Source organism: Xenopus laevis, chromosome 6S, assembly GCF_017654675.1.
Source record: "Xenopus laevis strain J_2021 chromosome 6S, Xenopus_laevis_v10.1, whole genome shotgun sequence".
Taxonomy (NCBI): Eukaryota; Metazoa; Chordata; class Amphibia; order Anura; family Pipidae; genus Xenopus; species Xenopus laevis.
The window spans coordinates 24,611,019-24,632,972 of NC_054382.1; the positions used below are offsets into that span (position 1 = coordinate 24,611,019).

The 21,954-nt window shown below is 39.4% G+C and overlaps 1 protein-coding gene and 1 long non-coding RNA gene across 3 annotated transcripts in view; one reads left to right on the plus strand and one right to left on the minus strand.

Moving 5' to 3' along the window:
- Positions 1-244: 244 nt before the first annotated feature.
- On the minus strand, positions 245-21,445 carry LOC108720085. The gene is made up of 4 exons (XR_001936317.2): positions 21,356-21,445; positions 4,555-4,930; positions 2,393-2,553; positions 245-961 (listed from the first exon to the last, which is right to left on the minus strand). It is a non-coding gene; the product is annotated as an uncharacterized LOC108720085 (long non-coding RNA).
- ankib1.S (ankyrin repeat and IBR domain containing 1 S homeolog) overlaps positions 21,351-21,954 on the plus strand; it is a 95,306-nt gene continuing 94,702 nt past the window's right edge. Inside the window, exon 1 of one of the 2 annotated variants that reach the window (XM_018269175.2) lies at positions 21,351-21,793. The gene's annotated coding sequence lies outside the window, so the exon portion shown is untranslated. The remainder of the gene's footprint in view (positions 21,794-21,954) is intronic. The other variant, XM_018269174.2, reaches the window with a different exon arrangement.

Sequence of the window (21,954 nt, forward strand, 5' to 3'; positions counted from 1 at the left end):
AGGTAACTTCGGAAAACGAAGCGCTCCGAGTGCCATCCCGCCAGTGATTTACATTGTAGCCGGCGGGAAGGCAGTTCGGGGAAATTAGTCGCCCCAAAGAAGAGGAGATTTGTTGCCGGGCGACTAATATCCCAGAATCTGACCGTGTGTCTCTGCCCTTAGAATTACTTGTACTAAATATACCATGACCTGGATGAATAAAAATCTTCATAGTCATACTGAAGCATACAAACCAGTTTTACCAGTGCAGGACAACTCTATATTATATTTGAATTACTTTAAATTATTGTTAATCTTTCTTTTACATTTGTAGCACTTGCCTCACGAGGAAACTTCGGTGACTTCGGGAAACCGAAGAGATAAGTATGCCATCCCGCCGGCGATTCTTATTCTTATGCGCGGGAAGGCATTTTGGGAGATTAGTCGCCCGAAGTAGAGAAGATTTGTCGCTGGGCGACTAATCTCGCTTTGTGCCATCCCCCGAACTCGTGTTGGCTAGGAACACCCGAACTCATGTTAAAAGATCAGGTTTTAACATCATCAAAGTTTAAGCCAGGGCACGTACCTTTCAGATTCATTCACTTGCCATGAGACAGCAATATAACTACAGTGTGGAACAGAAGTCCCCCCCCCCCTTCTACAGGTATCAGCAATCATGAAAATGGTCTCTATTAAACCCATAGTTTATTTATTCCCATAGTTTTCCCATAGTATTACCCTGTTTGTATACTGAAAATCTGACGCAAACAGAGGGTTGTAGATACACATATCTGCCTTCTCTAAAGCCATCATTTTGCTTTTTATTTCCAAAGCTGTGTATCCCATGTGCAGAGAATTCTCATACTGGCCGGCTTCAGGAGCATAGGCCGAGTTTGTGATGTTGGTCTTTATTCTCTCCAAGGGAGATGGTCTGAAGAGCCCTGAGACAGCGTGAGACTGAGCGTGCTGCTCATCCAGCCACCTGTTGGGAAAAGGATACCATAAAAAAGAATGCAATGAACAAATGTCTTCTCAACATTAACAGCCAGGTATTGCTGCTTAATCTTAAAAGGCGAAGTCATTTTTGAATTAATTTAAGAGCTAAACATCCCTATTTCAAACTAGAGAGACTTTCAGTGGATACATTATCTCCATGGATTTGCCCTGGGCCAGTAGCATCTGAGGGGCCCCATTATGGTGGGCTATGGATAAATAAGGGGTCCTTTATTGTCAGTGACATGTAATTCATTGTAAAGAATTCAGCAACTCTCTAAGTGATTGATTTACTTACCAGACAGAATCACCAATTTTTACCCACAATGCAGCTTTCCACCTGAATTCTAGAATAATTGTTGGCCTGCATAAAAGTGCATACCTCACAATTCTGCAAAATGCTTCACAATTAACAGTTGAACTGCACATTTTCAGTGTAGGGATTGCATCTTTTTGCTACACAGCGGTTAAAGAGCAGTAGTAAGTTTTGGTATTAAAACACACACACAATATTTGGGCCTATGTGAACTCATCTGCCCTTGCTGTAATTTACTCTTTTAATCTGCCTTTTAGAAACTACGCTGCGCTATGCAGTCTATTTGCCCTTAGCTTAGCAGCCAATGCTGGATACGGGGCCCCCCTACCAATATTACCAGTGATACTGTGGCATTCCAAAGCACTGCAGAACTTCTTAGTGGTGCTAATGTTTAATACGAAGGAATGCTTTTTAAAGATATTCTTCTAGATCTTAAAGATGCAAAATCAAATTTCCCAGGCAACGGCATGTACATCAGATTGTAAAATCTACGATACAAGGTGATTCAGATTAACATTGCATGGTAAAATAGAAACCAGGGCATTTTTCTTAGAACTAATAAACAATCAGGATTGTAGTACAGGTATGGGAGCTGTTATCCAGAATGCGCAGGGCCTGGAGTTTTCCGGATCTTTCCATAATTTGGATCTTCATACCTTAAGTCTAAAGAAAGTCATGTTAAAATTAAATCAAACCCAAATGGGCTGGTTTTGCGTCCAATAAGGATTAATTATATCTTAATTTGGATCAAGTACAAGCTACTGTTTTATTATTACAGAGAAAAATATTTGGATTATTTGAATTTAATGGAGTCTATGGGAGAAGGCCTTTCCGTAATTCTGATCTTTCTGGATAACAGGTTTCAGTTACTTCCTAAAATATGCCACAGCCACATACAGAATAAAAACAGACAAGGACACGGGCTGGGTGCAAATAAAATGATCCAGAAAAACCAAGTGGAGAGTTATTTAAAATACCTATACCAGAATAAAGATTTGCTGGGTTTAGCATTTAACCCTTGCTGCTCACAGATATCTGCCTTAAACAGGTATCCAATGACAACAGCAATGCTTCTGCCTATCATGTTTCTGCAATCATACTCACCTTTAACCCCTTGACTTGAAGGAGAAATTAGTTTGGTGGACTCTAAAACACAGTCCAGTATTTCCTCAGCTGTATTTTTTCCCCCTTGAAGTTAAGTTTCCAGCAAAACCTTTTTGTTTCTTTTTCTTCTGCCCTTCAACTGGTACCTCAATCATTAAGATCTATGGAGGATTAAATGTGAGATTACCGTAGGTCTATAAATGCTAAGCATTATTAGGAGAGAGTTTACCCTATTTGCTGGCAGGGTTTGACTTATATTGATTTTCTCTAGGCTGCCTAGCTGTAAATGCACACAATAAAATCCCCAATCAGTTCAGATAAAGAATAATTGATCACATTGCATTTCTTGTATGGCAATTATTCCTACCCTATAACTAGAATGCAATCTGTTTAACCTCATTGCAATATGCATTAAGACACACAAAAAAATCTCTGTGAATTGATGAGATGTGTCTTTTAAATAGTGTACTAGCCATGTATGGGTTGTAGACTGAAATATTTCATAAGGCTTTGAAAGGTTACATGCAACATATTCTTTCTGCGCAGTCACACATTAGTGCATATTGTTGCAGGGGGATTAATGATTTTATAAGAACTATATAGGGAAAAAAAGTTTGTATAATAAGTAGAATCCCTTTAAAAGAGAAGGAAAGTCTTTTTGAACTTGGGGTTGCCAAATGTTAGGCACCCCAAAGTGATTGTATTTACTTACTGTACTTGAAACCCCAGGCCGGTGCTCCTATCAGCAGAAAACTGCACTGGCCCTGGGTTATTCCATCGAGCACCATGGAGCGATCCTCTTCCGGCTTCTCGTCTCTTCAAATTTCCTGATTTGCTCCCGATAGGAGCACCGGCCCGGGGTTTCAGGTAAGTCAATACAATCACTTGGGGGTGCCTAACATTTGTCAGCCCCAAGTGCACCAAGTCTTTCCTTCTCCTTTAAGATGCTGGCTGGATTTTGTAGACCTTTACTTTTCAGGGCAGTGTCTCGGAATGGAATAGTGGTAAAAGACTGTATAGCTTAGTCCTGGTAGGTTTTAAACTAATGAAAATATCATGTAGTGTTGCCCTGCACTGGTAAAACTGATCTGTTTGCTTCATAAACACTACTATAGTTCATATAAACAAGCTGCTGTGTAGCAATGGCAGAAATCGAAAAAAGGCTAAATGGCACAGGCTGAATAGTGGATAACAGATAACACCATGCCATGTTCCAATATCTTGCACTGATGAGATCTAACAAGTTCAAAACAGGCTGTCTGCAAATTTGGATATATGGCTCTGAACTATTAGGCTGCTATAAACCACTAGTTCTGGATACATAGTTGGCCAAAGGGACATAAGGGAGTGATTTGCATGTCTCCGCCCATGATGCCTTATGGGAGAATCAAAACTCTAATTTTTGGTATCTAGGCAGTGTTGTGTGTATGGCATGAGACAAGTAAATGCCTTCTGATTTCAGAAGGCTTCACTTAACATTAAGGGTCTGGCCACATTCGGGGAGATTAGTCGCCAGGAGACAAATCTCCTCTTCTTTGCGGTGACTAATCTCCCCGATCTGCAGGCTAAAATGTAAATCGCCTGACGGCGGGCACACGGAGTGTTTTGTTTTCCCAAATTGCGCGAAGTTTCCTCGTGAGGCAATTACTGGCAACTTCGGAAAACAAAGCGCTTTGTGTGCCTGCCCCAGTGGAAGGTAGATCGGGGACATTAGTCGACGCGAAGAGGAGGAGATTTGTCGCCTGGCGACTAATCTGCCTGTGTGGCCAGACCCTAAATTCTACAGAGCTCTACAGAGCTCTACGGCTCTGCTGTGTAACCCTAGCATTTTCTCCTTTGAATGGCTGCCCCAATTGCTACACAGCAGCCTATTTCTATAAACAATAGTGTTTCTGAAGCAAGTACAGCAGTTTTACCATTGCATTGTATTTTTATTACAATTTCATGTTTTGATGTTACTGTTCCTTTAAAAAGTACTGCGTCTGATCCCTATAGATGTGGATGAAAAATCCCCTTCATCTATGATTCTAAATATGTCATGTAATTACCAGTGTCTCAAAAACATCATAAGCATGTGGGTTGAGTGATCCCCAAACCAAACTATGGCATTTTTTGGCAGCATATAATTATATCCATCTGCAGCTAAATCTTTCTTTACTTACTTCATGTGCATCAACGTCTGTGTTTCAGTTTTTAATTCTTAGGTATAAACATTTCCAAACATTAATATAGGAAATATGTATTCCAATAAAATGAATCTGTAGCATAGTAAACTAGAAGACTAGATTTCTCAGATCAGGCCTGCAACAGAACTCTATTCCCTGTATATACAGTATATCAATGTTTTATGTCTATTTATTCCCTAAAATGAAAGCTGGTGTGTTCTTTCGCTCGGTATTCCCGAGAATTTAGACTTCCGGCATTCTTTGGTCGGATCACAGCAACAAAAACATCTTCTGTGTCAGTGGGGCTGCCCATGGAACCGTAGATTCTGCTATGTACTCCCTACTTGAAAACCAGTGGAAGGCTCGGGGAGGCCTGTAGAAATGGAAGAACAAATATATTAGCATGCCTTATAGATACTCTGCCTTTTAGCAGCTACCACTGACAAGAATGTATTAAGATGCCCACAGATGCCAACATTTGGTCTTCTGTCTGTATTTGGGTCTGTGTAAGGGGAAATTAGAATGCAAGCTCCACTGTGGCAGAAAATTTTACAAGTTCCAAATGCATTAAAGTCAATCGGTGTTTTTTTTTAAGGTGACTTATTTGTCCTAATGCATTAAAGTCAAAGGCTGTTTTGTATTATGCCGAATTTTTTTGTCCTAATGCATTAGTCAGTGTGCGTTTTTATGCGAGACACTCTCCAAATGCATTAAAGTCAAATGCATTTTTCTTACGGCGACTTTTTTTTCTACAAATGCATTAAAGTCAATGGGAGTTTTTTGTTATGGCGACTTTTTTTCTCCAAATGCATTAGGGTCAGGCCATACGGGCAGATTTGGGGAGATTAGTCGCCCCAGCGACAAATCTCCTCTTCTTCGGGGCGACAATCTCCCTGAACTGCCTTCCGCCTGACCTCCGCCGGCTAAAATGAAAATTGCCTGCGGCAATGCACAATCGGCGCATCATTTTCCGAAGTTTCCTCGTGAGGCTTCTCCCCGAATCTGCTCATGTGGCCAAACCATTAAAGTCAATGGGTGTTTTTTCTTATGGCGACTTTTTTTATCCAAATGCATTAAAGTCAATGGGCGTTTTTTTCTCAAGACGACTTGTTTGTCCTAATGCATTAAAATCGATGGGAGTTTTTTCCTATGTCTACTTTTTTTGTCCTAATGCATTAAAGTCAATTGTTTTTTTCTTATGGTGACTTTTTTTCTCCAAATGCATTAAAGGAGAAGGAGCGGCTTCGTGCACTTGGGGGTGCCAAATGTTAGGCACCCCCAAGTGATTGTATTTACTTAGCTGAAACCCCGGGCCGGTGCTCCTATCAGCAGAAAACTGCACTGGCCCGGGGTTATACCAGTGAGCACCACAGAGCGATCCTCTTCTGTCTTCTACTTTCTTCAAATTTCCCGGGGCATACGCATGCGCAGTTGAACGAAATAGCTGACTTTTTAGTTAAAGTTCGGCTTTTCGTTCTACTGCAAATGCGCAGCCGTGCGAAGGAAAGAGGAAGACAGAAGAGGATCGCTCTTCATTCAACAATTTGCTAATTTTAAATCAAAATCCCATCAAAGACTGATAGTGTGTTAGCTTGATATAAATAAAAGGCTAATCAATTATACAAATAATGGCCATCAAATATAATAATGATTTAAATAAATGTTGGTGTGCTAAGCCTGCACATTAATTATGATAAGCTGCAGATATGTACCACATTTGGAGATCTCTGGTGTAAGTTTGGGAGCAAGGAGACTTGGCTGGATCATACACAAAGAGAATACGGTGCATCCAACCTATGTAAGCACTACTGGAGTCAGTATAGTTTCAAAAATAGAATATAAGTTAGGGGGACATACTCACAGTTCACCCCAGTCCAAGGGTGCCTATACATAGAAACCAGAATCAAAAATGTGAGTTCCTCCATGTGCTAATATGTACTAATAAACTTTTGTATTTTTTTATTTGCTGCCTGAACACTTTTTTTGGAGGAACTCACATTTTTGATTCTGGATCATACACACCCTTTTCTCCAGTCTCCACCACCAGTTTTAAACTCAACCCTGCTATTCACTTCTATCCATCAACCTCTGTATTTGGACACACATTCTCTACATATACTTTAATACATCTTCAGACTGAGCTACTGTATAGGCAGCCTACTTGTGTATAAGGCAGCCTTTATAAAAGAGTACTTTAAAGGAAAGGTAAAGGCTTCAGTTCAATGCAGTGAAATTCTCCCTTCATTTACTACTGTGGATAGGAATTGTCAGATGGTCCCTAACTGCTGAGCAGGGAAACAATCATACTTATGAACAGCAGGGGGAGCCCCCACCTTACTTCCCAGCCATGCAGAACTCAAGCAGCTTTGTTTATGACGATCCCTAAGCAGCCCAGACCACACTGAGCATGTGTATGGTCTTAGTCTTGCAAAGATGTTTAACAAAGTTACAAGATGGTGACTCCCTGTAGCCAACTTTGAAAGCATAAATTATTTGTTTGATTAGGCTTTGTGGTGCAGTAAGTTCATGTTTATATTTAGTATACAAAATACAGTATTTCTATCCTTATTCTATTTTAGACTTTACATGCCCTTTAAATGTATATTCCAGTTTGGTAACATTCTTTAATAAGCCACTTAATATGATGTAAACTATCTGTTGCTTAAGTGCAACTGGTCTTGGTCTTGCAAACAGGGGAATTTCCCCTTTTTTTTCAATACTGCTGCTTTTAAACCGGATAGAAGACTGCAACGTAATGAGAATTAATATCAACACAAAGGGGAATAAAGTTATACCTTTTAGTGGAGCTAAAGTTAATATTACACTTTCCTTTTCCTTTAAAGGAAAACTATACCCCCCAAACAATGTAGGTCTCTATTAAAAGATACTGAGTAAAACAGCTCATGTGTAAAACCCTGCTTCATGTAAATGAACCATCATCATAATAATATATTTTTTTAGTAGTATGTGCCATTGGGTAATCATAAATAGAAAATTGCCATTTTAAAAAATAAGGGCCGCCCCCTGAGATCGTAAGATTCACTGTGCACACATACAAACCACATGTAAGGTCACATGAGCCAATTAACAGACAGAGTTCTGCCTTTTGCTTCCTCACTTCTTCCTGTTACAGTTAGAGTTGTAGTATTTCTGGTCAGGTGATCTCTGAGGCAGCACAGATACAGTCACGAAATGGTGGTTCAAGGCAAGAGATGTAAAAGGGGAATATTTATGTAAATATATATTCCAGTTTGGTAAGATTCTTTAATATGTCATTCAATTTGATATAAACTATCTGTTGCTTAAGTATTCATTTTGGGGGTATAGTTTTCCTTTAACTAACATTTATTAAAGGTTGTGGCATCTGCCTTGAGTTCTTAGCATGAATGCTTTGATCAGCACTGATAGCAATTTATAGCAACCCGTTTCCTAAATAAATGTGTCCATCTGTTGCTGTGCTGCATATGGTTTTATACTTATTTTAAAACTGTCAATACAGAAAAAACGATTCTAAAACTGGCATGTAGCATTTATCTGAACCACTAAAAATAGATGGCGTTATAGCCTGCATTCAGTGTGACAACCAAAAGTTTCATCTTACTGTGCGATTCTAAGTTACAAAAAAAAAATCAAAAACATAACACAGACACATTGGAGTTCAGCCATAAGCCTTGTTTGTACTGGAAGGGCACTGTGCTTCATAGTTATAGCAGCTAATGACTCGGACATGATATATCCACTGGCACATACCATTCACATACAGAAACTCAACCCTTGTACAAACTAACATAGCACTAGTCTGTATTCTTGTAACTATATATTCCCATTACAACTGTTTACTGCTGGCAGTTGCATGATGCTATGCCACCAATGAAGAACAATGTCAGGTATTTTGTTTTCCTACAGAGAGAAGATTTATCTGGGTTGATGGCTGATGCCATGGGCCTTGCAAACAGTGATTGTAGCTATGAGGACTGTGTGGTTGTAGAGATTTTTCTACAACAAATACATTTACAATTTATAAAAACTTGCATGTTTGCTCATTCTTTTTAAAAACAATCTGAATATAATCATTTAAAAAAACTTGAATACCTCAAATTTGTGAGTTTACAAGTTAAAAAAATCTCAAAAAATTAAAATTTTAAAAAATGGCCTGAATTTTACCCAAGACAACTCTCATTGTTTTCTTCATGAATTTTCAAGCTTTTAGAAGCCAAAGTTTTATAGTAAAGGTTTTTTGAGTCTTTTTGTGCTTAATTAATACCAAGTTTTAGAAAATATAATTAGAATCTGTACATTTTTGGGCAAAAAATTTTAATGGCAAAAATTCTAATTCTAACCTTGATAAATCAAATTCTCATTAATTGTTTTACTCCAGAGAGTCCCATATCAATGACCAACACCATCACTGTTGCTGCCCAACAAGTACATACACATTGCTGCCTACTGCTCTCAGGGAGACTGATTTATTCAAGATCTTTTTTTCAATCCTAATCATGAAAAAACTCAACTTATTAAGGGTTTGTTTCTCCTTTAATACCGAAACAATTTAAATCCTCCATCCCTCAAACTAGTTTAGTTGGACGTCTGCACTCTCTCTGACTCATTTGTATCCCTCTTAAGGACTGGAGCGATATATTAAATGATTTATACATCATATACATGATTTCCAAACAGTTGTAAGGTATGAGGATCCAAATTACGGATAGATCTGTTATCTGGAATGCCCCAGGTCCTTAGCCTTGTGGATAACAGGTCCCATACTTTTACTAGGGTGCAAAATAAATGGGGCTCCCCAAAAATCCAGATATAGTAGATATAGAAGTATCCTGGGTGGAAGGAGGAAATGATGGTGAGACCCTTGGTCAAAATAATGCTTCAGTACAGATGGCAAGATCAAGGAAGCTAGTTCATTCTAGTTCTGCTTAGTCATTGAAGGTATTAGCTGAGCAAGGTGGAGTCAACTTTTAGTTTCATTAGGCAGATGTAGTGAACATGTCCAATTTCTCATATACTTAGAAAACACCACATTCTTACTGCAAGTGTGCTATATCACTAAACATATGGGCTCATCTGCTAGTCCAAGCAATGTAGTGTGGATTAGCACACCCACCTTATAAATAAGTAAAGATATGCCTGGTGCACGTGGGTGGAGGCTCGGCAACCCCCCAATGCAGTAGTGTAGAAAGAACCTCACGGCTCACAGGTCTGCATGAAGTTTTCAGTGATTTATTGAAGCGGAGTGCACTGCAACGTTTCAGGGTCACCCCCTTTGTGACCCCGAAACGTTGCAGTGCACTCCGCTTCAATAAATCACTGAAAACTTCATGCAGACCTGTGGTTCTTTCTACACTACTCATCTGCTAGTCCAACATCTCATAACAAAACCAAGGTTATTAATATGAAGTTGTTCAAAGGAACAGTAAAACAAAAAAATTTAAAGAATGCCAATATAATGTAGTGTAGCCATGGGGGCAGCCATTCAAGCACAGGATACACAGTAGATAACAGATAAGTTCTGAAGATTCCATTGTATACTACAGAGCTTATCTGTTATCTGCTGTGTATCCTGTGACTTTTGTGTTTTTTCAGGTTTGAATGGCTGCCCCACATGGCTACACAGCAGCTTGTTTTGTTTATATAAAACTATAGTTGTGTTTCTGAAGCAAACACAGAAGTTTTACCAGTGCAGCACAATAGTACATTATATTTCCATCACTAAAAAGATTTTAATTTTTGTTGTAACAGTTTCTTGAAATTTGCAAATCGAAAACAGAAGGGCTATCCATTTACCTTTATCCATATAGTGCATTTGCAGATGAATAAGTAGCATATTTACTATGCAAAGCAGTGTTATATATTGTCATCTTAAACATACAGCAATGCGCTCATTGAAAATAAAGCAGCATTTCGTGCTTTCTTACGAGCTTCTTTTGGCTCTAAATAAATGATAAAGCTGAAATCAATATACTAATTTGTGGGGCTATTTATAAAACAAAGGCAGGAGTAGAAAAGTAAATGCAGAATCATAGTAAATCAATATGCTGGTGCAACCGTGGCACATGACAAAATATTTATCAGAGCTGACAACTTTCTTTAAAGAGGAACACTTCACACAATACTAATTATCTAAAAATGTGCCAGGTTTTGGGAAAATAGTTCAGCAGATGATTAATTCAGATTAAGAACAAGCTTCTTTTGAATTAAGATCATTTCACTGGTTATGTTGTGAGAAATATCATATCATATAGGAACTACTTTTACATGAACCAAGTTCCTTGGCACTACATTAAACAATATCCATGTCTGGCCGAGCAGTAACTATCCCTTCTGCTTAATAAGAAATACCAATGCTCAAGTAAAACATGAGAGAATTGCTCATGAGTCTGAATACATTTCCAAGGAACTGTATAATTTTGGTTGGAAAGCTAGAAAAGTAGATAATGTTTATTTGATGTAGGGCAGATGGAACACCAGTAATCACATAGGGCGATATTTACTAAACTCCGAAAGCAAGAATCACGAAAAATTTGTGATTTTGTTTTTATAAAATCTGACTTTTAAAAAATCACAAATTTTTCAGAATTCATTAAACCCTGAGGATGGAAAAGTCCGATATATAAGTCAATGGGAGAAGTCCCAATAATTTTTTGATGTGCCCTGGTTTTGTGCAATACCCCGAAATTTTTGGAAAATCGGATGAAAAATGTAATAACAAATAAGTGCAAAAAACCCGAGCGAATTTGATTGGAGTTTGTAGCACAAAATATTGAGATAAATTCGGACTTTGATAAATAACCCCCTAACAGTAACTGAACATGGGGATCCAACGTTCCAGTTTATTTCTATGGAAGCTGCTCTTTTTATAACTTATGCTGACCATAGACACAAGGATAAAGTCGTAAAAATCTTCGTTTCTGATTGAGACAGTGTGTGGATCATCCCAACATTTTTCACACCATGACAATTGGTCGTTTAGTCGATCGGACAGGTTAGGAGATTTCTGTCAGCGCAGAAACGTAGCTAGTGGGGGGGGCCCTGGTGCGGGACGCGCAGCTGGGCCCCGCCCCCCGCTGTACGCAATTTCCTGGCCAGATTCCAGTGGCGCACGAAATGCCGGGGGGCCCTGAAGGGATGCAGGCCCTGGCCCAATCGCACCCCTGGTAGTTATGCCAACGATAATATCTCTGCCTGCATGTATTGCCTATATGACTATATCCAAGGGTGATTGTCACTAGTATTTGTCAGACATATATTTCCTACGATTGCAGTCTGTGAATTTACGGCTAGAAGATCATCTGATTTGTTCTTTTTACTATTTTATTAATCTGATTAGTTTAATAAATGTATATATATATACAGGGCAGCCATCAGGGGGGGACAGGGGGGAGAGTTGTAGGGGGCCCGAAGGTAAGGGGGGCCCAACCACGCCGCAATTTATTGATTAGCCGTGCCCCCCTGCTTTCTGAATGCTGCTGACTTAGGGAAGGCAGGGCGGGAGCACAAGGGCAGGTATCTTCTGTCCATTCCTTTCCCTTATTGGTCACTGAGTTTAAGTCCCGGTTGAGCTGCTCAGGGATTGGATAGCTGAGGGTTGAACTTCTCCTCCAGCTCATCCAATCACCATGCAGCTTTACCAGAACTTGAAATTCTGTGACCAATAAGGGAAGAAAATGCTGTCACTGAAAGAAGATGCAGTCATCTGTGCTCCCCTCCTCCCTTCTGTAGTTGGCAACTCACCTTTAGGGGGGCCTCCCCCTAAAGGTAACCCTTTGTGGTCCCTGTTGTGTGGTGGGGCCCTGGGCACTTCTGGGGGGGGCAAGTTTTTTACATGGATGTTTAAGGGGGGCCCTGACCACCAATGTTTTTTTTAATGGGGGGCCTTGACCACCAAAATTTTTTTTATTAACATGTGGGAACCATAGCCACCAATGTTTTTTTTTTAGTGTGTGGTGGGGGGTGGACCTGTAGGGTGGAGAGGGCGGACCTGTAGGTGGGGCTTGTGGTGGGCGCAGCCCAGGGGGCCCAGGAAATTTTCTTGTATGGGGTTTCTGATGGCGGCCCTGTATATATATATATATATATATATATATATATATATATATATATATATATATATATATATATATATATATATATATATATAGACAAATACAAGATTCCTCTGCACTCAACCCATTATCAATATATTTAAGACAGAGACATTTTGTGCATACTGCTACTGAAAAATGCCTTACCCTTTAAACAAAAAATGTATAATTAAACCATAGAATTCTTAATGAATCAGATGAAAATTGAGCATAGGACTGGCCAGATATGGGATGACTTGACGTAGTTGGCCAGCTTAAATATATTGCAATATATGGACAAACAATCCCTGTTTTGTTTAAAGGGTAAGGCATTTTTCAGTAGCAGTATGCACAAAATGTCTCTGTCTTAAATATATTGATAATGGGTTGAGTGCAGAGGAATCTTGTATTTGTCTATATGTATTTTGTGGTCACACCCTCATTGAACCCCTGCCTAATGATTTTTAAAAACTAGTGGTGAACACAACTTTCCCTTGTTTGTTATATATATATATATGCATTTCTATGGTCAGTTTAGTTACTTTTCTGAGGACAGGATGAAAACATTCTGTGAGCAAATCAAGCTGAATAACACACATATAATTGGGGTAACATGTTTCCTATAATTTAATTATTCTGTATCTTTGGGCTAGGGCAAATTCTAAATAGGATCCTATTTTGGGGGGCAGATTTTGATACACGTTTTTGTTGCAAAGTCATTTTATGTTGCTTCCGAACTGGCTCCTATTTTTTTTTGATATAGCAATGCCAGAAAACAAATAAAAACAAAAAACAAAACAAATGAAAGCACATTACTTCTTAAAAAAGAAGAATACCCAAACGGAGAAAGGAAGCATCTCCAGGCAAGTAGGTGGGAGAATTCTAAAGAGAAAACAAAGGCACATACTAAGCAAAATAGAGAAGAAAAGATAATAAAGGCAGAAGGGTAAAAAAATAAACATATGCCCCTATTACTTACCTTAAAAGGCAATGAGAATTTTGAAATGTGTAGGTATTTGCTTACCATTAGATATTTCCAGCACTAGGAGCACAGACAGGGATGAAGGTAGAGGACCAGAGTAAATTACAATATGAATCCATTGTTCTATCTATAAACTGGCAGTGTATTTTTTTAGAGCATATATTTTAACTAACAATAGCTCTGCTTATATACTTTGTTAGTATGTGTTCCATATTCTGATACTTCATTTATATTCACATCTGGTAGAATAACCGGGAAAATGATACAGAGCCAGAAATAAAGAGAGTTCCATAAAATTTCCTGTAACAGGAAAACCCTTCAGCCACTCCTCCTCTATTCAGACCATCCCCTGAAATCCAAATAAAAGAACAGTGGGCCTTGTGTATTTTGCTAAAATGTGCAAATAATCCACAAGGTGATCTGATGCACCTTGTGGAATATATTCGATATTTTACTGTATTGGATAACTTTTTCCACGATTTTGTTTGTTCTTGTTTTTATTTTTGTTTACCTTTGCTTTTCCTTTTGTTGTGATTATTATTTGTGACAAATTAACAAAATAAACAAAGTACAAAACCTGCACAAATAGTAAAATAAGACAGGGATACTACATTGTGATCACAGCCACTACAAAAACAACACACTATAACAAAACATAAAAAACAACACTGAATAAATTCCCAGTTACAGGTATAGGATCCCTTAAACCCGATATCCAGAAAGCTCCAAATTATTCCCTTTTTCTCTGTAATAATAAAACAGTAGCTTGTAATTGATCCAAACTAAAATATAATTAATCCTTATTGGAAACAAAACCAGCCTATTGGGTTTATTTAATGTTTAAATGAATTTCTAGTAGACTTAAGGCATGAAGACCCAAAGATCTGTTATCCAGAAAACCCCAGGTCCCGAGCATTCTGGATTACAGGTCCCATACCTGTATAACAAAGAGAAAGCAATCATCAGAATACTATAGTGTGGATTTTCCGTTCCCCCCCCCCTCAATTTGCAGGAAAATATGCAAAAAGTGAGAATATTCTTTGAAACCTCGAACAGCTGCAATATATCCAAAAAAATACATTAAAAAAAGCTGTTTTTCTATAAATGTCTTCTTTAAAAGTCAATGGAAATGGTCTCGAACTTTATTTCTCAGTTTAGTCAAACATTTGAGATCTTCTGCGCTCAATAATAATTAAAAGATGCGGCTGATAAGAAAAAATTGCATATGTTTTGTTGCAGGGTTTTTCTTTATTAATTAGTTCGCTAGTGCCTTAATATATTTTTTACTTTCTTTTCTATTGATAACATTGGCATAAAGCATCAGTTTTACCAACAGGCTGGTAAAATACAGGTATGGGATCTGTTATCCGGAAACCCAATATCCAGAAAGCTCCGAATTACAGGCCTTCTCCCTTAGATCCATTTTATCAAAATAATCAAAATTTAAAAAACAAAAAACGATTTCCTTTTTCTCTGTAATAATAAAACAGTACCTTGTACTTGATCCCAACTAAGATATAATTAATCCTTATTGGAGGCAAAACCAGACTACTGGGTTTATTTAATGTTTACGTGATTTTCGAGTAGACTTAAGGTAAGAAGATCCAAATTACAGAAAGATCTGTTATCTGGAAAACCCCAGGTCCTGAGCATTCTGGATAACCGGTCCCATACCTGTAATGGCTTAGTGGCAATCCTATTTGTGCTACATTGTTTCAGAAGTCAGGACCCATGAGTAAACAGCCAGACAGATACGATCTAATACCATACTGTCTGTAAATGTGAATTTTTTATAAGCTTAATAAAACCAGTGTTGTCTCGACAAAGCTGAATGCCTCATGGGATACAACGTGAGAGTGAAGGTAAAATACAGAGAGATTTGAGAAGCATAACCGGCTTCACTGCATCATGTCCTAATAGCAGGTCAAGCTGAGAGAACAGCTGCGGTTTCCAACAGACAGGGAAAATTCCTTTATCTCCAGACTAGGAATGGAATATGAAACCTCCTCCCAAAAGTGGATATCCCTTAAAGAATGCTATTTTTTAATTGCACAACATGACTGGCTACCAGCCCCAAAGACTAAACAACTGTGGAGCACGTATGAAGATTAATCATGGTAAAAGCTTTAAAGGGGAAGGAAACCTAGTCGGCGCAAACCCCCCACCCCCCCCTCCCGTTTGTTGCCCACCCTCCCTCCTCCCCCCTGGCCTACCCGTCCCACTGGGCAAATGCCCCTAACTTGTTACTTACCCTTCTGCGCAGGTCCAGTCCAGGGAGTTCACCGACGACATCTTCTTCCACGCGATCTTCTTCCTGCTTTGAATGGCGCATGCGCAGTAGGATCATTTCGCCGGTACAATCTACTGCGCATGCGCGTGACTTTTGGCGCATGCGCAGTAGATCCGTACCGGCGAAATGATCCTACTGCGCATGCGCCAAAACGCCGTTCACAGCAGGAAGAAGATCGCGTGGAAGAAGATGTCGTCGGTGAACTCCCTGGACTGGACCTGCGCAGAAGGGTAAGTAACAAGTTAGGGACATTTGCCCAGTGGGACGGGTAGGCCAGGGGGGAGGAGGGAGGGTGGGCAACAAACGGGAGGGGGGGTGGGGGGTTTGCGCTGACTAGGTTTCCTTCTCCTTTAAGGAAAGGTACCTAAATAAAGGGGCTGCATATTTTTTAGAATCCAAATACTCAGGTAACCAAGTCCCATGTCTAATACAGAACCATCAACCGTAGTAAGTGAAGTGAAGATATATTATAGTGAAGGAGCACATCACAAATAACTAAGTCCACCACTAATGACAGTTGCTCTGTTAATTATTACCCCTGTATTACCCCTGCAAGCTAAGAGGGCTGTGATAAATGTAACCATATGGTGTGTTAAAGGAAAACTATACCCCCCCCCCAAACAATGTAGGTCTCTATAAAAAGATATTGCATAAAACAGCTAATATGTAAAACCCTGCTTCATGTATATAAGCCATTTACATAATAATATACTTTTCTTGTAGTATGTGCCATGGGTAAACCTAAATAGAAAATTGCCATTTTAAAAAATAAGGGCCGCCCCCTGGGATCGTAGGATTCACTGTGCATACAAACATACCAACAAACCATACATGTTAGGTCACATGAGCCAATTAACAGACAGAGTTCTGTCTTTTGCTTCAATACTTCTTCCTGTTACAGTAAGAGTTGTAGTATTTCTGGTCAGGTGATCTCTGAGGCAACACACAGACCATCACAAAATGGTGGCTCAAGGCAAGAAATGTAAAAGGGCAAGATTTACTTAAATATATATTCCAGTTTGGTAAGATTCTTTAATAGCTACTTAATATGATGTAAACTATCTGTTGCTTAAGTAATTATTTTGGGGGTATAGTTTTCCTTTAATAGGATAGAGACCTTAGATCAGGGATCTCCAACCTCATATTTACCCATAAGACACATTCCTGAGGGTGCCAAATAAGGCCTGTGATTGACTATTTGGTAGCTCCTGTAGGGACTGGAAACTTCCAGGAGACTCTGTTTTGCTGTAAACATGTTTTTATTCAACCTAAACTTGCTTCCAAGCAAGGAATTAAAAACAAGCACCTGCCTTGAGGCCAATGGGAGCAACATTCAAGGAGTTGGTGAGCAACATGTTTCTCACGGGCCACTGGTTGGGGATCACTGCCTTAGATTGTAACCTCCACTGGCTCAAGAACTAGTGTGAATGATGTATAATTTCTGTAAAGTGCTGCAAAATATATCAGTGCTATATAAATAACAGTAATAATAATAATAATAATAATATATTGGGTAGATTTGAGGCAGTTCTGTGTTTTTATTGATAATTAAAGGGAATGTCAAGCAAAACAATATTATTATTTTTTTTTTGCCTAATAAAAGAAAACATAATTCTTAGCAACGTTGCAATATACATTCATTAGAAATTTTCTATGGTTTTTTAGTTATTTTTATATTTATTGTTGAAACAATGTAAGAAAACAAAAAGACAGTACAGGCATGGGATCCGTTATCCAAAAAACCCGTTATACAGAAAGCTCTGAATTAAAGAAAGGCTGTCTTCCATAGACTCCATTTTATCCAAATAATTCAAATTTTTAAAAATGATTTCCTTTTTCTCTGTAATAATAAAACAGTACCTTGTACTTGATCCCAACTAAGATAGAATTAATCCTTATTGGAAGCAAAGCCAACTTATTGGGTTTATTCAATGTTTACATGATTTTCTAGTAGACTTAACATATGAAGATTCAAATTACAGACAGATCTCTTATCCAGAAAACCCCAGGTCCCAAGCATTTTGGATTACAGGTCCAATACCTGTAAAACATCCTTATGCTGATGCAAGACTGACAGTGTCCCTACAGTTTGTTCGGAAATTCTGAGCCTCCTAATTTTATAGTACAGGTTATGGATACAATGTATGTCAACAACAATACATATTACTAATATCAGGGTTAAAGGATTTTTGTGTACAATGCTACACAATGTACTATGCAATACTATGCAAACTAGTGATGTGCGAGTCGGGCTTTTCCCGACCTGCACCCGCCTCCGCCACCTGCATTCCCAGCACACGCGCCCTACTTCCGGGTTCCTTTTATAGACCAGCGGCAACCCACCCTGCCCCGCCGATGATCTCACTAAAGGGGCGGGGCGAGAGGCGCACGTCTATAAAAGCTCAACCCGGAAGTCGGAAGCCGGCATTTTGAAGGTCGTGGGCAGGAAGAGCAGTCAGAAGTGCTCAACCCACACCTGCCAGTGACCCGTAGGTTGACCCAAACCCGCGGGTATCGGCCTGGCCTGGCCTGCACATCACTAATGCAAACCCTCCTTGTCTAGGCTAGGGTTTCTATATTCATAAAAAAAAGACATATTAAAGAGGTGAGTAGGTTTCACCATTGACTCACCCCATGCATTTTTGTGTGTCCCAATAAAAAGGAACAGTGTGGTAACCTTATATTAGGCTGCTCAGTATCACTAGTAAATAAGTGCTAAACTGGATAAGACATAAAGGCCCTAATCAACTCTGGTCTGAACCAGCCAAGGAGACAAACGTATCAAACTCCATTCAACAAATCAGATGCAAATGTAATTTCCATGCAAATTCCATGGCTCAACTTTATGACCTTAATTCAAAATAGTTTATATCCATACACTGGGGGTCATTTATCAACACTGGGCAAATTTTCCCATGGTCAGTAACCCATGGCAACCAATCAAATTGCTGCATTCATTGTTCTACTTGCAGCTGGCTTTAAAAAGCTTTTCACTGATTGGTTGCTATGGGTAACTGCTCATGGGCAAATTTGCCCAGTGTTGATAAATGAGCCCCTCTGACTTCACGCAGGCTGGTTCAGCAGAATTACTGTATACACTGTAATGAGACTGAAACTGGTTAATACGGGGAGGCACATTTATCAAGAGTCGAGTTTCGAATTAATGTGAGTTTTTTTTAAAACTCCCATAAATTCCAAATTCAACCAATCGAAATGTATTCATAAAATCTAATTTTTCAAACTCGGATGAATTGAAACGACCAGAAAACTCAAATTTGAATCAAATTTGAGAAAACTCGATTCGAGTTTTTTCTACGAAAAAAACTTGAATGTCAGGAAGGCTGCAAACATGTCCAAATGAATCCCTGGACCCATTGACTTAAACAGCAATTCGGCAGGTTTTAGGTGGCAAATAGTCAAATTTGAATTCTTCAAGGGCCAGAGTATGATAAATCTTTAAAATCAAATTTTTTAAAAAAAACCTCAAATCGAGTTTGGATAACTCCCTAGTCGAATTTGACAGTTTTGACCATAAAAAAACTTGAAAATTCGAATTTTCACTCTGACCCTAATAAATCTGACCCTTAGTCACTGCAGAATAAGTTACTGTATACACAGTAGGCACTCCTGGAATTTTTTTTTTTTTTTTAGATATATTTGGTTGTTTCTGCTTCTATAACTACAGAAAGTTAAACTAAAGAAGTAGCTATAAATTTTCTACGTTATGTGCTTCTGTACCAGCCCAAGGCAACCACAGCCATTTAGCAGTGAAGATCTGTGTCTCCAAAGATGCCCCAGTAGCTCCCCATCTTCTTTTCTGCTGATATATTTTCTCCTGATTATACATAATACTGTGCATGGGTTCATACCATATTTTATTATGTTCTCCGGTATTAATACTTCAAAAGGGGATGAGGGCAATACCAGCTGCAAGTATATGAAATATATTTGAGTGGGCACTAAGGGGTAACTTATATTCATAAGAATATATATGTCTACATAGAGGACTATCCACAAAGTAGCCATGCGTATACCAGATGGTACAATATTGCTGATTATTATCAGGAACAGTTTATTGACCCAGTGATATTTTGTATTTTAGGACTGGTTGATTTACCTACAACCGCAAATACTGAAATAATAGCAGAAGCGGTTAAGGCTGGGGAAAAGATACCTCAAACCGATAAAAAAGAAAATAATCCCAGTCCTGTGAATATTGAAGAGTCACATGAGCAGATTACTGAGCCAAAGGAGGGGCTTCAAGAAAAAGATGCGGTTGACACCAAAAAAGAAATGAAAAAGAAACGTTGAGTTAAAGAAGCCGATGAAAAGCAAAAAAATGCAGAGGAAGAAAAAAATCCCAGTCCTGATGTAAAAGACAATGATGTTGAAATAGCTCTAGAGAAAGGAAAAGTAGAAGAAGTTGAAGAAAAGAAGAAGAAAAGATGGCAATTTTTTGCTTTTTTAAACAAAAAAGCCAAAGAAGAAAATGGAAGAGAAAAGTTAGAGGTATAAAGGATATGGCACACGGCAATGTGTATTCTTTATATCTTTCCAAGTTTATAATAATGTGGACAACATGAAATAAAAAATAATATTTATTAAAAAAAATCCACTGAGTTTGATTTGTTAGATTTTGTATTTAGGCTGATCTGTGTCTGGAATGGGAATTGAACCAGTTTCTCTCAAATCCAATATGACAACAAACATTGCTCTTGGGTAGTGATCTCCAAAGCACAATCCCTTGGGCAGTTTTCAGTCTTAAAAATTTAAATAATGAATGAATGAATTTCCATATCTGCTGCCCATTTGTTATGGTAATGCCAAACTATCTATCTTGGAATGGTATGGCTGACGGCTGAGAAGGGAGGGTAGAGGATGGAGGTATGACTGCAGATTTGGCGGATGAGTGACGGTAAAAGCACCTGATGCGGCATTCCTAAGCTGTAGGGTTGCCACCTTTTTCAAAATGTTTTACTGGCTGCTGGGGGCGGGGACACAAAGGGGCAGGCCGTGACGGCAAAAGGGGCGGGCCGTGATGTCAAAAGGGGCGGGGCCACACCACGGACACTAGAAGAAGTAAAAGAAAAGGTAAGTTCCAGGGGATTGGGGGCAGGCTACATTGACGGAAAAATTTGTAATACCGGCTCCGGCCTTGGCAGGTATTTTACCGGCTAGGCCGGTAAAATACCGGCCGGGTGGCAACCCTACTAAGCCGTAGGACATCGCACGGAGGACAGGAATTTTCCGGAGGATGTCCTAAAATGCGTTCCGTATATATATATACACCAGAGAACACCACAGCTTCATTGTAATCAGCTTGAAAAAGGAACTGAAATGTTCAGAAAGCTTGCTATGATTATATTAGTTAGCCAATAAAGCTATCATCTTTATACCACTTTTGGTTTTTTTTTTATTTCAAAAGGGTTGCCCTGTAACATTATCTTCCCCACTCACTGTTTGGGCGGGACATCCAGAGATGGGCGGAGCTTTGACTGCCTGTGTAATCACACACATACATACACGCACAGTGCCGGTGACTAGTGCAGCTTTCTTTTCCTTCCCTTTAGCTCTGCGGGAGGAGGGAGTTCGGCAGGGTTCCGGGTCGCTCTAGTGGTTCCGGGTAGCGGAGGAGGAGGGAGGGGGGGAGCTTGGGCTAAGGCTGTTTTGTTTGGCTTCCCCTACCTACTGTGTGTGAGAGCGAGACAGACGAGTGCTGCTGGGATGCCGTCCTGTTCGCTGTCTCCTAGGAGAGACTGGGAAACGAGGAGTCATACGGAGAGTGTTTAGGGCCATACTGCTGCCTGATACTGTACCACTCGCTACTCGCACTGACATGATGATGATGATGCTGCTGCCTGCGGACCTGGGCTGCCTGCCTGCACCGATCTGACAGTAAGTGTCTGCCTTATACTGCTACTTCTACTCCTTTGCCTACTTCTACTGCTGCTGGACTACAGCTCCCAGCATCCTCCCCGCACCTACAGCTTGTCATGTCATATGGGAGTTGTAGTCCCAACAACTAAGAGAGAGACACATGTTGGCCACAACTTTAT